The sequence below is a fragment of the Petaurus breviceps genome, unplaced genomic scaffold (assembly GCF_028583685.1).
Source record: "Petaurus breviceps papuanus isolate PSGF00001 unplaced genomic scaffold, PetGlider_PUasm1.0 37, whole genome shotgun sequence".
Classification (NCBI taxonomy): domain Eukaryota; kingdom Metazoa; phylum Chordata; class Mammalia; order Diprotodontia; family Petauridae; genus Petaurus; species Petaurus breviceps.
In genome coordinates, this window is record NW_027186296.1 from 1239621 (window position 1) to 1260481 (window position 20861).

A 20861-nucleotide genomic window follows, 5' to 3' on the forward strand; every position below is an offset into this window, starting at 1 on the left:
TGCTTTCTTTTCTCTTAACAATTTGAAAGTTTAATTCAATAAACATCTACCTGCTATGTGTCAGGCCCTGAGTCTGGTGCAAAAACAAATCCATCCTTACCCTTAAGGAGCTTACACTATACTAAGGGCTCAGAAGTATGATGAGAAAATACAAATTATATAAAAAACAATTTCAAGAGTATTGAGGGTAATAGTAAAAGGGAGAAAATCTGAGGAAAAGTCTCTCATAGGACATGAGCACCTGACATGGATAAGGAAGGTACTTCCTTTTAACAATCAAAGTCACAGTGAATGGCCCAAGATCATAACAAGTCAATGGTGGAGTTAAGGCTAACTGAGGTCTAAGTTAGGGGTCTCTTGAGTAAATGATAAAAATTGGAAGTTTATGGTTTACCCTTTCACCTTACGTCCCTCTTGGTGCTCCTGGGAGTCACCAAAATAAATTCTCACCTTCAAGGAGGTACGGTAAGGTTAATTAGCTATTGTTTATGCTGTTCCCCAGACACTTAAGTGCTCTATATAACCACTAAGCAATTAGAAAATCAGAGGACCTCGGTTAAAATCCCAGTTTTGTCACTTCCTATCTTTGTAACCTTGGACAAAATCACCAATTCTTGGGCCTCAATATGTAAAATAAGTAAATTGTGGGTTGTACTAGATGAAGGGCCCTTCAGACTCCAGTTCTATGATCTTAAGAATTATTAAAACAGAATTTCAAGTCTAGATGGATTCAAATAAAAAATTTATTTGAAACTCAGAGATATTTTCTATTCTGATACTATTACTTAATCACAACTCACTTTTCATTTTACATCCATAGGGGAAAAAATCCTCTAATTCAATAAAATGGGATTTTTTTTTCAGGGACCTTAAAACATCATAAGGTAGCATTAATTTGAATCTGTTAAACTATTGTAATTATATTCTATCTGATTTTTTATAAACATCTAAAAATGTCATTTCTGGAAGCAAGGTGAAAATGTATTTTTACAAACATGATTTTGAAACTGTATAGTACATAACTTCTTTGAAAACCATGAAAACAATAGCTAGAAAGAAGTATAGGTCATGTCTTAGGTAGCTAATTTTGATAGTAGCTAGTATTTAGTCTTTTGCCATGATTGTTTTATTTTATTTGTAAAGGAAATCAGAAACAACTTATTTGTATCACCTTTTCTTGAAGGATATAAGCCTGAGTCTGAAAAGCTAGTGTAAAAGATAAAGTCTCATTTACCAATATTTTGTTTTGCCTTGATAGTAAGAATTAAATACTATCATATTTCTTGTTCCTTTGAAGTACTTAACTGAAGAAGACTTGGGCCTACTCAGAGAGGCCCAAAATAAATAAAAATGACGGTCTTTATATTTTCTCTTACTCTTTATAACAACAATAATAATGACTAATTTTATGTATTATTTAAAGGCTTAAAAAAGAGCTTTAGTTACATTACCTCATTTGAGTTTCACATGCAGTACCTCGAGATGGGTCCTAGCAGAACTTGAACCCATTTTACAGATGAGGAAACTTAAGTGCTTAAGTAAATTGCTCATGTTCAAGGTATTGAAGGCTGGGTTTGAACCCTAGATCTTTTCTGACTTTTCCAGTACTTTTTTTAAACTAGACTAAGTTGACTGAAGAATGATAAGGTATGGATCTTGGTAAAGAAAGCTCAATCATTGCTCAAAGTTTAGATGAGTAGAAAGTTCAAAACCTATCCTCTTTTTGTCCTTATTTTCATTTTGTCTTGGCTGCTTAATTTCTTAATTCCAACCATTCTTAACCCTACAAGACTCTATCCATACTGAAATTTAATACTTTGGTGTTCTGATGGATTTGTGAACTCAGCAATATTGGTATTCTTCCTCAATGGATCTCCTTGGCTTTTTTATTCTGTGCGGTCATTGTCCATATTCTTGCTTAAATCCTTTATAAGTTGTAATTGCATCTTGCTAAATGACCAACCTACTCCCTTTTCTAATTGTGGAGAAGAGAAAGGGAATAAGCTTTTACTAATGCCTACTAATTCACCAGACACTGTGCTAAAGTACTTTTACAAAATTATCTCGTTTAATCATTACCACAACCCTGAAGAAACTGAGGCAAACAGAAGTTGTGACTTGCCCAGGGTCACAAGGCTATTAAGTGTCTGAGCCCGGATTTTAACCTAGGTTTTCTTGACTCAATCCATTGTGCTTCCAGTTACTCAATTAGAGTTAGAATGTTACACTTTTTCAAAAGGAAAAAAAAAAGTTCTTTCTATTCAGAGTTAAAGCATTTCCTGTCTATGAATATGTCTCACTTCTGTAAGAATATGTAATTCTATTTTATAAAAGTCTACATAATTCATTTTGAAGAACAAATGCACACATGTGCACCATAACCTAAAAACGATTGCAGTTGGGATGAGAAAGAATATTCCCATGGCAAAAGGTAACAGTTCTATCTAATGCCGTATATAATTGCTACATATTTAAGAAACTGGAAGTTCCAATGTGAGTTGGAACAATGGAGAGGTATATATTCCATTACCTAATATTAAAATATTTTCTTGGTAGAGATATTGGAGTGGTTGCCATTTCCTTTTGCAGCTCATTTTGTAGATGAGTAAATGGAGGCAAATAGGGTTAAGTGATTTACTCAGGGTCACACAGCTAGATAAGTATCTGAAGTCAGATTTGAACTCAGGAAGTTGAGTCTTCCTAACACCAGGCATGGGACTCTATCCACTGCACCACCTAGGGCATCCCCACTCTCCCTTTACTGCGTATTTATTGTGGATACTTCATGTGTATAGGTTGTCTCTCCCTTTAAAATGTAAGTGCTTTGAGGGTAGCAATTATTTCATGTTTTCCCTTGTATCTCTAGTGTCTAATATAGTATAAGGCACAAAATGAGCATTTAATACATGCATTTGATTGATTGTCTCATGTGGTTATTTTTTTCAGGGACCTCTCTTTGACCTCCATTCCCAAGCCATGGGCACTATAGCAGCCATGTTGTTTAGGCTAGGAGGTCTGGATTTTCTCTCTCAAATCAAATGTAATGTTCCATTGTTAGCAAAGACAGGAGTTGTTTGATCTCTAGATCTAGGAGAGACTTCAAACATCATCTGGCTCAGTGGTTCTCATAGTATAGTGTGCTGTTCCCTAGGGGGTCCCCGGTTCCCTTTTGGGAAACTATTTTCATAATAAAGATATTATCTGATTATTAAAATGCTCCCCTTTCCAAATACATATCTTGGTGAGGCCAGCTCTTCTTCACGTACTTGGACCACAAACAATATATTGTAACAGATTGAATGTAGGAGAAGATATGAAAATCCAGATGTCTTCTATTAAGCTGGAAATTAAATTAATTTGCAAAAATATGTAAAACAGTTCCACTCTTCTCACTACTTTATATTCAAGGCACTTTCCAAATATCTCATTTGATCCTCACAAACAATCCTAGGAGGGGTGTGATTATTATTCCCGTTTTACAGTTGAGGAAACTGAAGCAGAGGTTAAATGACTTTTCCAGGGTCACAAAGCTAGTAAGTGAGGTAATATTTGAACTCAGGTCTTCCTGACTCAAGGCCCAGTACTCTATCTCCTGCTCCTGACTAGTAACACGTTGATATTAATGTTCAATGCATTTATTACTGTTATTTTTAGGTTTGAAAATTTTATGTTTCAATTTTGAATTTAGTAAATGTTAACAGCTATAACCCATAAAACCCAAAGCTCTTTGAGAGTCTCCAATAATTTTTAAGAATGTAAAGGCATCTTGAGATCAAAAGAACCACCAATATAGTTCAACTTCCTTATTTTACAGGTGGGGAAAATGAGGCCAGAGAGATAAAATGGTATACCCAATGTCACTGAGATATTAAGTGGCAAAGTCAAGATTTCAACACAGTCTTGATCCCTAGACCAAATTGAGGGCTCTTTCCATTTTGAAATATGTATGCACTTTTGCAGAAGTATTAAAAAAAAAGTTGTGTACAGTACAGCAGAAAGAATATTGAACGTGTGGTCCAAAGTTCTGGGATCTTCTAGTTTTGGCTCTGCTATGAGAAAGGTTGATTTGGGGGGGTGAGTGGGGGTGCTGCTTTACTTATCATCTTGGTTTCCTGATCCTTAAGCTGAAGGGTTAGACAAGAAGACTTCTAAGGTAATGTCTGGCTCTAAATCCTAGGATTCTCTTAGAAGAAGCCTTCTTAAAAAGTTAGGCCGTTACTTTAGTTCAATTAAGAGGAGAGAAAAACTGTAACCCAGCTTGCCCTAATTCACTAAATTCACTGTGGTAACAACAAGGATATTGTAAATTCAGGAGATTAAGAAATTAAATTTTATCTGAAGCAGCAAAAGAGGCTAAAATTTATTTATAAAGTATATATTTTGTTCCGTGTTGTTGCCTTGGAATCATTCTTCAATTAAAAACTAGAATATAACTTAAAATAAGGACATACATGCTTAATTAGGCACATTTCTTATTTGCTTCACTTTAATTTTCAATTTGATTAACACTGCCAGCACTCGACACTGAAAATTTATGGAAAGCCAGCATTAAATAGCTTTGCATTTTAAAGTTCGCTGGATGCATTTTCTCTCTCTCGAATACTTCTATTAAATGGGTTATCTTGCTCTGTGGAAAGTGTTGCTTTAATTTCTCTTAGTTCAGTGAAATTCAGTGACAGTCGTCCAGACATTGCCCATTATTTTGTTAGGCCTGTCAAAGGTCTTTGTGTCACCCTTGTGGATAAGTGAGCAGAGTAGATTTGAATTGTGGTTATGGTGCCCAAGAGAATGGCAAACTTATGTAGGCAGTTTGGCCCAAGAGAAGATGAAAGTCACAATGGGCAATAGACTCCTCAGTTTCATTTACTTTGGGGTTCCAGAATTGTCTAATCTTCTAGTTCACTCTACAAAAAATCATTTGATCTCTTAGGAAAGGTGCTTCACTTCCAATTAATTTTCTGTACATGATAATGAGCACATTTTTAAGTAGGTCATTGGAGAACAAGTTTTCAAGATGCAACATGTAGAAAAGTCACAACTACAGCTGATCAGCTTCTTGATGGACATATCACCTTAATAGAGGGTATTCTTTTAATGAAGAGGTAAATGTGTGTGTAATTTGTAGTTATGCATTTTCCTTTTCTTTTTTTGAGGGGGTGGGAGGGAGTATAAACTTTATTGAACTGACTGGGTTTTCACCTAAAGCATAATATTTAGAGTACAGTAACTTTACCATAGAGTTACTGGGTACAATAGCTAGTATAATTATAATAGCTAGCATTTATAAAGCACTTACTATTTATAATGTACTGTGCTAAGGACTTTACAGATATTCTCTCATTTCATCCTCACAACAACCTTGGGAGGTAGATGCCATTATCACCCTCTTTACAAAGGAGGAAACTGAGGCAAACAGAGTTTAAGTGACTTGCCAGGCATCACACAGTTAGTAAGTGTGTCTGAGGCTGGATTTGAATTTGGGTCTTTCTGATACTAGGTCCAAGGCCTCTCACTGTACCTTGGTGACATTTATGTATCATTGAAAGGTTTGTAAAATACTTAATATCATCTTATTGGATGCTATGATAACCCTCTTCAGTAAGTTCTTCTGGCATTATTATATCCATTTCATAGATGAGGCTATTTCCTAAGCAGTGCAGTACTCTTCCTTTGCATTTGGGGCCATCTCCAGTTGGGCCATGGTTATATGGGATCAACTCTGAAATGGTGCTGTTTCAGAGCTTAAGGTATCACTCCTCTAAAGCAAGATTGAGTTGTTTACCCTGAAGAAGAGAATCGAGCTTCTCACAACCCAAACCACCCACCATTTAAGGCAACTGTGCTTTAAGTTCTTATTTGGGAAGTGGTAAAGTCACCCAGGCCCTCCCAGCTCTACTAAATCATCAAGGGATGTAAAAAGTGGCGCCTACAGCAACTTCAGTCTATTTCCAGTAAGAGTCCCTGTGGTGGGACAATTATGTTTATAGTACTGAGAGAAGAAAACACAGAGTGGGAGGAAAGATAACAAACAAATGAAACAATCAAGAGAAAAGGGGAGTTTACCTAAATTGACAGAGCCATGTGGAAAGACATGAGGTCTAATAACTCAACATTTGCACATATTTTGAGATAAGGTAGGTCCACCCAAATTCCAAGAAACATAGCATCCCCTGCATTGGAGTTCCAATTCACACAACAGGATGAGTTGCCTCATAGGTGGTAGGACCACCCAGAACAGACCTTGTTACAAGCAAATCATGCAGCAAAGCCTCACGATTTATGCCCAGTCTCTGTCTCGACACTGTCAAAAATGCAGTTATGCATACTAATTGTATGGAGAAAGGTTGACGTGTACACCGTCCTCTTTCTACATCCGCGTCCTGGAAGTGCTGTTTGTCAGACCTGGGCGTTTTGCGGGACTCCAGCTGCCCAAAGCCATTTTCATTTTGATCCACGCTGAAGATGGTATGTTTTAATAAGTTGCTTCAGTTTCATTATGCAACTCAAAACAATGAAAACTACTTCTTAAAAAAAGTGTTAGACAGGATTACAAGCAACTAATTGGGAGGTGGGGGAAGTGAGAATGGAGAAAGACTGGGATAAGATGGCCAGAGGGAATTCCTGGCCAGCAAGGGCTAATTATTCAATGGGCCAACAAGATATCCCATTTCCATCTTTTAAAAAATTACTTTAAAAAGTGTCCCCTGATACATCTAGTGGTGTCTCCTTCCCCCTTTTCCCAGTGAAAAAGGTGATATGTAAATTACAGAGGCACTCAAAACTTTTAGTTACCTTAACACACACACACAGCTTCTCCCCAATTTCAACATGTGTTTTTATATAAATCTGCATGCTCCAATTAATCTGCCTAAATGCTGGTATGCTGCTAGACTGCCCTAATTATCTTTGTGAACACAATGCAGAATTTGTAGTCTCATTTCTCAGGAGAAAAGGGTGCCTAACTTTGGCTACACCCATAATTTTTTTAAAAAAATTAGAATTTAAGCATCACCTAAAAATTATATTCAGCAAAAAAACCATAAGCAGCTGTTAACTCTTGGTTATATGGTGCAATACTGGGGGTACCTGAGACCATATTTCACTGTATTATCCTAATGAAGGACACAGAGGAATGCCTAGGATTTATAGAATCTCTTTCCATTTGACAAACATCAGCAATGGAGGGAAAACAGGAATTTTCTTGGGATGGTCTGATATACCTTTGTGGGTCCACTATACCTGACTGGTGGGAACTTTTTTTCCTCCAGTGAATGAAATAGCTGCCTATAACAATGCAGCATTTAGCGCAAGGCAAGTTTTATTTTCTTTTAAAGTCCTTGGCACTTGAGAACAGTCTTATGGGAAATGGCTATTGTGTTTACTGTTATTTGATGATGAAATGTCATCTGAGTAAAATCCTGCTGTAATAAATTATTCCATTCAATAAAAGCATCAATAGTTTGGCCGATTTAAAAATACAATTTGCATTATAATGCATTGAGAAATCCCCAATGCCAAACTCCTCCTGCATACATTAGTCCATATTTAAACACACACAAATACACAGCCAAATGCAATTCCATCTTGCATGAAAGTAACATAGAAATGTTGCCTGAATTCTCAGAGCACTGAAAATCTTTAGACTAAAAATCATTGTTCACTATCAAATAGCTTAGTTTGGCAGTGTTTGAGTGGGAGAATTAGAATTCTGCTTTACAAGTTTAAGGGCACAACAAACAAGTGATACTTCATTGCTGACAATTAACAAGGAGAATTTTTTAAAAATACAATTTTCACCTAATTTCCTATTAAAATACATCATTGTATTTTGACTGGCTCGATGTGGCATATTCCATATGAATCTTCATATTTTTTTCAGAATTTGTCATTTTCAGAAATTGTCAATGTTAATCTGAGGAGGGTGTGGTCTTTAAGACCTCTGTGTATTGGTATATGCACATACCTGTGACTTCATTATTACAGAGAACTCACCAAAGAAACTCCTACCAACTTGTACTGTAAATTACTCTACATCTTAGACCTTAAACCTGTTGCCAGGGGATACTGAGAGGCTTAGTGACTTGCCCAGAGTCAAGCAACCAGGAGGTTCATAGGATTAATTACTTTAGAGGGCATTTAGTCTAACAGATAAGGAAACTGAGGCTAATTATACATGATAGAGCTGAAATTTGAACTTTGGGGCCTATCACTCAGGGAATGACAAAGTCATACTTGCTTTCAAAGAATATCATTTTTTTTTTTTAATGACTCACCATTTTCTTTATTTGTACAAAATAGTGAATAATCATACCCTGGCTGGGAAAAAAGGGAGTTTTAGCTTTAAACAAGTCCTTCTGTTCTGAAGCATCTATTTTGAAGGTTTGGGACCAGCAGCTTTAGCCCCAGCATCTTTGGGTTTGGACTCGGCAGGCTTAGCAGCCTTAGAATCAGACTTGGCTGCCTTGGGATTGGACTTGGCAGCCTTGGAATCAGACTTGGTGACCTTGGGGTCAGACTTGGTGGCCTTGGGGCCAGATTTGGTAGCCTTGGGATCTGATTTACTGACCTTGGCGGCAGACTTGGCAGCCTTGGGGTCAGTGGGCTTGGCAGCCTTGGGGTCAGTGGGCTTGGTAGACTTGGGGTCAGTGGTTCTGGCAACCTTAGAGTCAGGCTTTGTGATCCTGGAGCCTGGACGTTTGATGCCAATCCTAGGACCTGGACACTTGGCAGCCATCTTGTGGCCAGATTGCGGGTGCTGGCCTTGGGGATCTTGTGCCTGAGGAGCTTGGCTTTGGAGGCCTTGGTGCTCAGGGCCTTGATGGCTTTGGCGTTGTTGGCCTGCATCTTCTTCAGCCCCTCCTTATTGTGTTTCTTGGCAAAGCGCATGTTTCTCAGAAACTTGGGGTCAACCTCTTTCAGAGACTCGTATCTCTGTGACCTAGGTTTCTTGATGCCATTTCTGTGCCATTTTCGTGATTGGTTGTGAGTGGTATGGTTCTTAGACTTAGCCATCTTTACACCGCAGCCTGCAATAACAGGCACTCCACTGACCGGAAGAGGCCAAAGAATATCATTTTAAAATTATATTATGTTATAGAAATGTTTATTTTTAGGTGCAGCCAGGTGGCTCAGTGAGTAAGAGCACTGGCCCCAGTGTCAGGATGACCTGGGGATCGAATCCGGGCTCAGATACTTATTACCACACCCAGAAATAACTGGCTGTGTAACCTTGAGCAAGTTACTTAACCCCAATTGCTTAAAAAAAAAAGAAATGTTTATTTTTTTATTCCATAAACTAAAAAACATTATCATTGTCAGCTGCATGGAAAATGGACTTGGAAACAGGAGAGGTTGGAAGCAAGAAGACCATTTGGGCTTTCCTTGCACCTAGTGGTAATAGTTACCATTCCTACATGTCTTCATGCCCACAAAAACAGGTAGTTTGGAATGAGTGATATGTTCTTCTACATATATATATAAATAGTAACTATCATATATAATACATATTACATGAAATATACATTATAACGATATATGGTAAATTCTACAATGTGAATTCTTAACTGTTAGGATCATAAAATTATTATTGTAATATGGGATCCCTAATCTTAATTTCTTTGTCTGTAAAATGAGGGGTGTGAACTAGATTAGTGTTGTTAAATAAAACAGGGCCCACGAATCCATGCAAAAGAATCCCTGCAGACCTCATACCAACTTGGTTTTCAAATATTTTGTTGTATTTTTATTTATTGTGTTAGGTGCTTCCTAATTTTATTTTAATTATCCAAGTTTGGGAGCATGAGTAGAGGAATAGCAGTATCAAAAGGAAAAGAAGGTTAGTAGGGAAATGAAGAGACCACTTGGATAGGAATGGAAGGTTTGTGTAAGAGAGCAGTGGGATGGATATAAGAAAGGGAATTCTGGCATAGAATAACAGAAAGGAAACTGAACAGAGCTGGGAGATATCTGGGTTAATTTCCTGCTTCTGATAGTTACCATCTTTGGAAAGTCATATCTTTTGGAACAACTTTTGGAATATTTTGTTATTATATATTATTACCCCTCAGAAAGGGTAGGGTTGGGGAGAAGGCGCCACAAAAAGATCATGAACTGCCACAGGGTCTGAGCTTCCTCTTATAGGCAATAAGTGCTTTAGGACTAAACACTGAGGTGTCAAATCATTAGGCCTAAGGGACTTGCAAAATTCCTTGAGTATGGGTTGAAAACAGATGAAAATGTAATTGGAAAATATTTAACAAAATAAATAAAAGTACAATAAAACATAGATAATATTACATTTTAAAACTAAGTCAATAAGTGGCCCACAGGGATCAATTTCTATTTGATTTTGATGCCATTGGACTACAGGCTATGTAGAGATCATTACGGACTAAGGTAATAAGAAAAAAAGAAGAAACTTCAGGGAAGAGGTGGATTTTCAGCTGGGACTCCAAAGAAAGAAGTGTTTGTGATGGGGTAGGGGATTGTTGGGGCTATTAATGGAGGAAAGTAGGGAAGAGAAGGAGAATGGAAAGAGAATAAGAATTTTATATAGCACCTACTATCTGGGGCAGTGTATAGAATGCTGGGCCTGGAGTCAGGAAGACCTGAGTTCAAATTTGGCTTGAGACACTTACTAGCTGTGTGACCCTGGGCAAGTCACTTAACCCCATTTGTCTTAGTTTCCTCATCTGTAAAATGAACTAGAATAGGAAATGACAACTACTCCAGTATCTTTGCCAAGAAAACCTCAAAAGAAGTCACAAAGAGAAAAGGAGTTACACGACAGAAAAACAACGAAACATCTGCCAAGCACTGTGCTAAGTATTTTACAAATATCTCATTGAATCCTCACAGCAATCCTGTGCATTAGATGCTGTTATTATCTTCATTTTACAGTTGAAGAAAATGAGGCAGACACTAGTTAAGTGGCTTACCCAGGCTCACATAGCTAGCTAGTGTCTGAGGCCAGATCTGGATTCAGGCCTTCCTGTCTCCAGACCCAGTTCTCTGTCTATGTACCACTTAGATGACTCAAAAGTGATTGACATTAGAGCCACAGGATGGAGTGATAGAAAAAGCATTAGATTCAAAGTCAGAAGACCTGGGTTGTTCAAATACTTGTTATATCATTTGCAAGAATCATCTGAGTCATATGACTGCCTTTCAGATACCTGAAGTTGCTACCTTGCTACCTTCTGCTCACCTCACCACTGACTGTGAACTTCTTGAGAATAGGGGCCATTTTTCATCTTCTTTGTAACCTCAGCACTTAACACAGTGTATGGAACATACAAAAGCTTAATATCTATTTACTGATTGATTGACTAACTCAACCATCTCTTTTTCAGAGTAAATATCTCCAGTTCTTTCCCTCGATCTTTGTATGGCCTGATTTAGAAATTGTACTTTGTACCTGAAACCTCCTTCCCTGGGTTCTGATATGCTAGCTTGGGCCTATCTTGGTCAGTTCTGGGTTTTTCCAATGTTTCCTGGTTAGTTCCAGGTATGCCACCATATTACCTTCTTCTTCGACCTTTAAAGTTTCCCTTTATGTGTTATATTCTCCCATTGGAATGTAATCTTGAAGGCTGGGGTGATCTAGAATGATTTGAATTGAGGCCAGGGTGGTCTAGAATGCTTTGAATCGTATCCTCAGCACTTAGCACAGTGCACACTCATTAACTGTCTTTCTGTCTTGAAGCCCCTACCATCCTTATTATTCCTCCCTGACCAGTCCAGCTTATCAATGCCTTTCCTACAGTATGCTGGGCAGAAATGAATACAGTGCCTAATCCGCAGTACTAAAACATTTCTCACTGATTGGAAGATTCTGCCAGCACCACCTGTGATTGAATCAGCTTTTTTGGCTATGAAAGCACACTGCTGTCTCATATAGAGAGTTTTCAGTTCACTAAAAACCACCAGGCCTTTTTTTTCTTCACAAACTGTTGTTGAGTGAAATCTCCTCCCATTCTGTAGAGATGATTTAAAGAAAAATACAAGTGTAGAAGTGAAGTTCTACATGTATTATAATTAAATTTCACTGGATTAGTTTTGGTTCATCACTCCAGCTTGTCAAGATATTTTGGATCCTGATTCTGTCAGCTAATGCATTAGCTATGCCTCTCAGGTTTGTGTCATTGGAAAATTTAATAATGTATTCATCTATATGTATATATGTGCTATCTGTGCCTTCATATGAGTTGCTGATTAAAATGTTGAACAGAAAAGTCTGAAAAGGACCCAAAACTCAGTCCTGTAGAGCAGAGATGTTCAAAATGCGACAGGCAGGCCACATGTGGCCCATAACATTGCTGAGTCAAATTAAAATGCAATTGAGAAATATTTAACCAGATAAATAAAAATACAATAGAAAGCAGATAAGCTTATATTTTCAAATGAAATCAGTATGCAGCTTGCATAGGCAGCTGGCTACGTGGCTCAGTTAGGAAGACTCATCTTCCTGAGTTCAAATCTGGCTTTAGACACTTACTGAGTGACCCTGGACAAATCACTTAATACTGCTTACCTTAGTTTTCTAATCTGTAAAATGAATGGGAGAAGGAAATGGCAAACCACTCCAGTATCTTTGCCAAGCAAACTCCAATGGGGTCATGAAGAGTTGGACATGGCTGAAAATGGCTCAACAACAAACAATGCAGCCTGCAGGGCTCCTTGAATACAGTTCAGCATTTCTACTATTTCGGTTGACATTACTTCTATAGAGGATGGAATCCGGGGGCACCTTGCCTCTAGGTTGATTTGGATCCATCCATCATCACTTTGTATTGGGTCATTCACATAGTGGGTAGAGTGAACTCTGCCTAATTTTACTTCCATCTAGTTCACATCTCTTCAATTTGTATGCAAAGCTATCAGGAGAGACTTTGCCAAATGTTTCCCTGGTATCTAGATTGGTCAGTCAATAAACATTTGTTAAGCACTGTGCTAAATGCTGGGGACATGAAAACAAGCAAAAAAAAGTTTCTATTCTCAAGAATCTCATGGTCTAGAAGGGGAAACATCATGCAAGCAACTATATTGTTTGAATATATAGGCTATATATCTAAAGTTATACAGGAGATGTATATATATCTACCTAAACATGTAGGAGGTTATATTGAATATAGAAAATACTTAGGACAAATTGGAAATAATCAAAGGAAGGAAGGTACTGGAATCAAGGGGGATCAGGAAATATTTCCTGTAAAAGGTGAGATTTTACCGGGGACTTAAAAAACAAAACTACTTAATGCTATCTGGCATGAATTATTCTTAATGGACCCAGGATGGCTTATCTCCATATCCCTTTTAAAGTGCCTACATATAGCTCTCTAATAATTCACCTTAGAATTGTGAAAGAAATTCACATCAGATCCACCTGCCTATATTTTAAAGAAGTCATCTTTATGGAATATCAGCACAGGGATTGGCTATCTCCAGTCCTTTGGTACCCTTCCTGTCCTTCCTGATTTTTTACAGATCACAAAGAGTGACTTTACAAATACACCTGCAAGTTCTTTGAGTATCCTGGAATGGAGTTCATTTGGCCCCAAGTATTACGGATTTATTCAAATGAACCTTTCATATATAATCACCATTTCATAGGTTTTATGTAATCTGTAACTAGACAGAGCCTTAGAAAGATAAATGACTTGTCCAAAGACACAGAGATAAGTGACAAGAGCGAATCTGAACACACATCCTGTGACTCTGAATCAAGTACTCTTCCTACCTTCTTACCTTTTAAACAGAGATAATCTCTTGCTAAGATGATATCTTAGTCACTCAGTCAGTGCTTCTCCCCTACCCACATTTGTCCCCCCGCCCCGCCCCCAACTCTCCGAGGGCCTCCTTTCTGTTCTTGGCCAAAGACCCTCCAACTCTTCATTCAGGCGTTTTCTTAGTCTGTCCCCTGGGCCTGGAATGCTCTCCCTCCTCATCTTTACCTCCCTGGCTTCCTTCAAGTCTCAGCTAAAATCCCACCTTCTACATGGAAATGTGTCAAATACAAACTGGACCTTCCCAAGTGCTGCCTGAAGTAGATTAAAACACAACTGGGCAATATTTAACAAACAGATGAAACACAATAGAACATAATGTTCATGTTTTTCTAAGTCACTTTGTGGGTCCCAGATATATGTAGATCCCTACACACCATTTAGTGACCCCTGTTTCTAGCTAAGTTTGACACCACCATTCTATAGTAATTCTTCTCCTATGTTTCTTAATTCTAGTGCCTTCCCTCTGGTGATTATTTCCTATTTATCCTGCATGTAGCTTGTTTATACATAACTATTTGTATGTTGTCTCCCCATTATAATGTGAGCTCTTCCAGGGCTGGGGCTGCCTGCTGCTGTCTTTGAATCCCAATGCTTATTAGAACAGGGCCTAGCACATAGTAGGTGCTTAACTAGAGTATAGTAACTGCTTACCATGTGTCAAACACTGTGCTAAGCTCTGGGGAGATGGTAAGAAAGGGGACAAAAAAGATTACAGATGGCACCCCCCCCCAAAAAAAAATAGGAATGACCCACTTGAATCACATGAGTCTGGGATGAAAGGCTTGGTGGAAGTTAAGGAGAAACCTTTATGCTTGTGACTCTGTGGGATATTTGTTAGTGGAGATTCAGAAAGTTTTAGTCCTAAAATATGACCTAAGTCAATATTTCAGTTTTCTTGAACTGCTAGAATTCAGCTGTAGGCTTTCCCTTAGCTTTTCTAGCTTCTCTCTATTTCCCATTGGCTACACTCTTTGGATTTCATTCCACTGTCATAATTTTCCTGTTCCCTCTGGGAAAAACTCGTCAACCAGGAAACTCGTAATCATAAAGCTTTGGTACTCACACTTCATCAGAATCCTCAGAAACCACTGCCATTTTTTACTAGAGGACACAGAAGAAAAAAAAAAGGTCCTCCAAAACTTCCATAGAAAGAGGGTCTAGGGTAGCTAAGTGGTGCAGTGAATAGAGTACCGGCTCTGGAGTCAGGAGGACCTGAGTTCAAATCTGGCCTCAGACACTTAACACAAAACTAGCCATGTGACCTTGGGCAAGTCACTCAACCCCAATTGCCCTACTGTCCCTCCTCCAAAAAAGCAAAAAGAAAAATCTAAAAAAAAAAAAAAGAAAGAAAGAGGGTCTCGAAACCCAACAAACTAATTTGACATCAACTGCATTGTTTGGATTCTACTATTGTACCATCTGGCAGCTCGGTGGTACAATGGAGAGTGTGCCAGGTCTGTAGACAGTAAGATTCGAGTTCAAATCTGTCCTCAGATACTTACTAGCTGGGTGACCCTGAGCAAGTAAGTCATTTAACCCTGTTTGCCTCAGTTTCCTCATATGTTAAAAGAGCTGGAGAAGGAAATGGCAAACCATTCCAGTTACTCTAAGAAAACCTCAAATAGGGTCACAAAGCATCAGACATGACTTAGCAACAACAATTCCATCATTACCGTGCCCTTGTAATAGAGATACCTTCTCCCTTCTACTCCCCCTGCTTTTTAGCTTCCTTTTCTGTGTTGTTTTCCTCCATCAGTTTGTAAGGTTCTTGAGGGCAGGGGCTACGTTTCCTTTTCCCTTTATCCCCAACATTTAATAAGTGTTTATTTGTATTGTATTCTATTGTATATTGTTTAAAATTCATCAAATGGATGAGCAGGGAAGGGCACAAATAGGACCCTGCCTGATAGATCACAGGGAATTTGGCTTGGGGCCAAAGTCAAATCTGGGGAAATGCGAGCTGAAAGTGAAGAGTATTTAGGTAAATGGTTTGGAAAGTATAAGACGGTTTTCTTTTAGGCAGTAAATTTATTGTCAAGAAACTTGGTCAGGATTATATAAGCCAAAAAATAAAAATAAAAAAAAGCAAAGGACCGAGAAGCTATAGTGGAGCTTTGTAACTCAATTCAATTCAGCTAGCTCTTATTAAGGACCAAGTAGCTGGTGCCACCCACTCAGCTAGGCTCTGGGGATTCAAAGACTAAAACAAATAAACAAAAAAATACCGATTTCTCTAAAAAAAAATCTAGCTATGAATGAGGTTTCTAGGTGTTCATAGCTGGGCCCTTAAAAGGCTCCACTGCTAGGGAGCCTCAGGGCAGTGCCATGACCCAAATATCCTATAAATCCAAAGAATGCTTTTGCAAGGGGCTCCCTAGTTCTCCAAGGTAGGACTTGCTTTGAATCTTTGGGGCCATCCAAAAGCAGAGAATCCAGGTCCTGATAGTTTTCTCTAATGTTAGAAATCTGTGTTAAGCAATAGTTTCAGAATTTCCTGTAGCAGTCAGAAGGAGGCAGGAGAGATAGGGTTCATGGGGAGCCACTGCTCATCACCATTTATATAATGGAAGTATGGTGTAGTACAAGGATGTTGGATTTAGAGACAGAGGAACCTGGGTTCAAATCTCAGTTCTGCCATGTACTAGCTGTGTGACCTTGGGCAAATCACTAAACCCTGCTGTGTCTTAGTTTCCTTATCTGAAGAGGGGATTGGACTGGACCAACTCTAAGGTACCATTCACTCTAAATCTATGATACTACCAAACTACATGTTGTGTTCCCCTGATGAGAATGAAAGCTCTTTGAGGGTAGTTATTGTTCATTCATCCTTCAAATGCCCACACCAGACACAAAATTAGGATAGGGATGGGGATTGGTCCTGTGATTTCAGGAGGATATGACATTACCTGTACCAATGCAAGTTGACATCTTTTCTGCAATACCGACTTGCCTAGAGAACTCAGACGTCAGAGATTTTCTTAGGGTTACACAACAGCTATAGGTCAGAACCAAAGCTTGAACCCCAGTCTGTCTGGTTTCAAATCCAGCTCTATCTACTAAACCAGAGGTGTCAAACTCAACTCTTGAGTGTGGCCAGAACCACATTAAAATGTAATTGGGAAATGCTTAATGAAATAAAACAAAAATACAATAAATACAAAATAGAAAATGCTAAATTGTGGTTTTCTAAGTCAATATGCAGCCATCAGGTATATTTCTATTTCAGCTTGACACTACCTTTCTGTCTCTCACAGTAGCACTTAATAAATGCTTTTTTTTGGATTGGAAAAATTAAGGTAAAAGAAACCAAAGAAAAATGAGATGATGGTAAGAACTTGAAATTGATGAGGAAAAGTATAGCTAATGTAGTCATCCAAAGTGAGTGAAGATACTCCAAGTAAAGAGATGTTAGTTATGGTGATTTCTTCAGGCCATTTAGGCTATGGCTAAGCATGCAAAAGGAAATGGGGAAGTGAGGCAAGTATAAAGATAATTCAGGCAATCTTCCTCCCCATCTCTCATATGCTTTGGCCTCAATTACGAAGACATTTTGGTACAGTGAACACTTAGTCAATAACATTTCCCGGGCACCAACTGGCCAAATATAGAGGCAATGCTCAGAGTACCTTAACAGAAAATGTTGTATTTCATTCCTATATTGACTCTAAGTAAAGCGACGATCCATTGACATATATTTTGACTATTTCCCAAATCCAAAAAGTGCTTTAAGATTGTATGGGAATAATGAATACAAGATGAAAAATTGAGGGTTCTGAATAAGAGGCTTCATGGTTCTAAGTCTGAAAACATGGTTGGGAATTTGGTTAATGAATTTTTTTTCCCACTGAATATGAATCATGAACATGATCTCAGGCTGGTGAAAGAGTTCAGAATGCCCTAAAGTCTCAGGTTTAATTTGAAAGGGAAGAGGAGGGGGGAGGGGAGAGAGAGATCACTTTTCCAGTGTGATTGCTGACCTCCCAAGATAAAATTAAAATTGTCAGGGTGACTGTTTTATCTTTCTTTTACTCAGAGAAATAAATGCAATACACAAAAAACTTCTTCCTGTTTTCCCATTCTTCTGAAGTCATACTCTGAGAAAGGCAATTGTAGCCTTATTGGAAAAGGAGTACCCAGCTTCCTTCAAGAACATTTTGTTTATAGAAAAGTAATCCTTTTTAACATGAACAGGAAAATTTTATCTTCAGTTCTACAATTTCTGTACGACATAACAGAAAGTTTGGCCACAACTGATTCTTAATATGCATGCATATGTGACTGCAGAGACCTGCCTGACTTTGATATAGCATCGACTCACCTGGTTTGTGTAAGTGTTAAGATGATTTTTTAGAAAAAGAACTGCATCTCTCTTTAGAAGAGAGATAATTAGGAACATAGATTTAGGGCTGCAAGGAACCTTGGAGGTCATCTGGTCCAACCCCTTCCCTTTTATAGATGAGAAACTTAGGCTCTGAGAGATTAGGTTATTTGGTTAGGGTCATATGGGCCATAAGTAGTAGAGTTGGGTTTTGAATCTAGGTCCTCTCATGCCAAACTCAGACAGCCCCATACTGTCTCTTCAGTCATGCAATGTGCTGGAGGCAAATAGAAGTTGAATTTCCAAAGGAACTTTAGCTATTCCTTCCAAGTGAAATTCTATCTAACAGTTATATTGACTTATTTAGGGATAAAAAGGGAAATATAAATAAATATATGTATATATATACACATATATTCATATAGCTATGTATATGATATGTTCAAACTTGACAGAAAAAGCAAAGCCAAAGGAGTAATAAAATTGCTCTGTAAAAATGAAAATCACACACACAAAAATGAAATGTTTTCTATAAATGTCAAAACATTATAATGAGCTGTAATGTTGGTAAAGAAAAACAGATATAGAGTGTGCAGGAGTGTATTTTACATACTAGAGCTGCGTAAACCTAGTAGACAAAATTGGAAAAAGCTGGATGTCACACCTCATTGATACTAGACCGATACTAGAACAAGAAAAAGAATCCCAACAACAACATATCCACCTTCCCTTTTGGAAATAAAGAAGCATCAAAACTCTTGAATTAAACGGTTGAGTATTAGTCTATGTGTAGTTGATAAATGTAGGCCTAATCTAATCAGTGGCTGTAAGAGGCACAATCAGCTGGTTGCCCTGACCTAGGCTTCTAGTTTTCACAAGAGTAAGATTTAACAAAGATGTCGACTCCAGGCCTTTGACCTGCTTGAGACCCTGTTCATGCTAGCCTGACGTTCTGGTGAACAGACGGAGACTTTCAGTTCAAATCAGTACCATGTGCATTCTGCTAATACAACACATGGCTTTGAAATTAAAATGCAATGTGATCGAGTGCTTCAGGATATTTTAACAGCTAAGAGAAAGATTATAGCCAGATAAAGCTGGGCTTCTAGGGCATTTCTGCTCATTTGTGGGCCTCCCTTCTTCTTTGGACTAGACAAATTCAATTTTATTGTATTTCTTAAGAATTTGCTAGAAAAACAGAAAGTTCAGTGAGTTATTTCATGGTTGATTGATCTTGGGGAAATGGGGATGTTGTAAGGTTTCTCTGTGACATGTGTCACCTATTAGATGGGTAGCTTTTTCTACTTCCAACAGAGCCAAACCAAATTAATTAGAAAGGGGCTTAAATTACAAGCTAAATACAATGAAAAGTAATAAAAACAGAAAATGACATTCAGGTCATCAATAATATTCCTGAGGTAATTCGACATTGATTTTTCTTGCTCACTATGATAAAGAGCTTTACAAGCTGCCGAAGTGACAACCTGACCCACAGTACAGTAGTGACCACTATGTGTGTGAAGAGCACAAATTTAATAATGGGACAGATTTATTTTCTTTTTGCTTCTCACTTTGCTTCTCTAAGGGGAGGGAGGAGGAAAGACTGGGTATTTAAAAGAGTTGGTGCTATCATTCACGGGGCTAAGGAGAATTCTGTTCTTTTCTAATTTCCTAAAAGAAATAAAATGACAATTTTGCTTAAAAAAAAAACTCAGCAGATAAAATGATATGATATGGTTGAGTATCAATAAAGATGAAAACAAGAGAAATAAAAATTTTAAAAACCACTCCAAAATAAAGCATGAAACTCATTATTAACTTCCTATTCTTTCTTAAAAAAGGAAAAGAAAAAAAAATTGTCCCAACTTTTTCTAATTGCCCATTGGCTCACTCAATTTTTATCTTAGCACTTCTGAAATAAAGAACTGTGGGAAAAAAAATGTAAGATTTTAGGATGGGAAAAACTAGTCCTAAAATAGGAGATGCCAAACTTTAAAAAGTAGAGAAGGTGTGATTTTTTTTTAAATTTTTAAGTGTGGATTACTCAATTTATCATTCCATGAAAAGTATTTGAAGGGTTTTAGGACTGGTGACTCTATTTAGATAAATGTTCTATCTCCAGTGGAGTGTGATTTTTACCCCTCTGCAACCAGACACTTATTTCTTCGTATTTCATTTTGTTCACTAAACTATAGACAAAATGGCTAGAAAACACCACACCTAACATTTCTCATATTGGGCAATCTCACTTTGCATAACCACATGAGATCCACATTTTCAGGTCAAGTTTTCTTTCACAGAACCTTTGTTGGTGTTTTTGTTCAGTCCCATCTGGAGTTGTCTTGGCTGAGACACTGGAGTGATTTGCCATTTCCTTCTCCAACTTGTTTCACAGATGAGGCAGAGTTAAGTGTCTTGCCCAGGGTCACACAGCTAGTTAGAGTCTGAGGCTGAATTTGAATCCAGGCCTTCCTAATTCCAGGTCTGGTTCTCAGATGAGCCACATGGCTAGCTGATAATTTGTTACTTTTGGCTTAATCTTTCAGCAATATGCATTATATACCACAAATGACACCAAACTGAATCTAGCAGTCCTTACCTTAGATTCCCTGCTGTTGTATGCAGTGGTTATGCCTCCACCTATGTTGACAAGGATCAATTCATTCTTTCTTTCTTTCTTTCTTTCTTTCTTTCTTTCTTTCTTTCTTTCTTTCTTTCTTTCTTTCTTTCTTTCTTTCTTTCTTTCTTTCTTTCTT

The 20861-nt window shown here is 37.9% G+C and overlaps 1 protein-coding gene, 1 long non-coding RNA gene and 1 pseudogene across 6 annotated transcripts in view; 1 reads left to right on the forward strand and 2 right to left on the reverse strand.

The window, feature by feature from the left end:
• CDIN1 (CDAN1 interacting nuclease 1) overlaps positions 1-20861 on the reverse strand; it is a 274152-nt gene that overhangs the window by 23881 nt on the left and 229410 nt on the right. The gene's annotated exons all lie outside the window — the stretch shown is intronic.
• LOC138168795 (uncharacterized) overlaps positions 1-20861 on the forward strand; it is an 83408-nt gene that overhangs the window by 20926 nt on the left and 41621 nt on the right. The window lies entirely within an intron of this gene.
• Positions 8252-9100, reverse strand: LOC138168794 (large ribosomal subunit protein eL29 pseudogene; annotated as a pseudogene).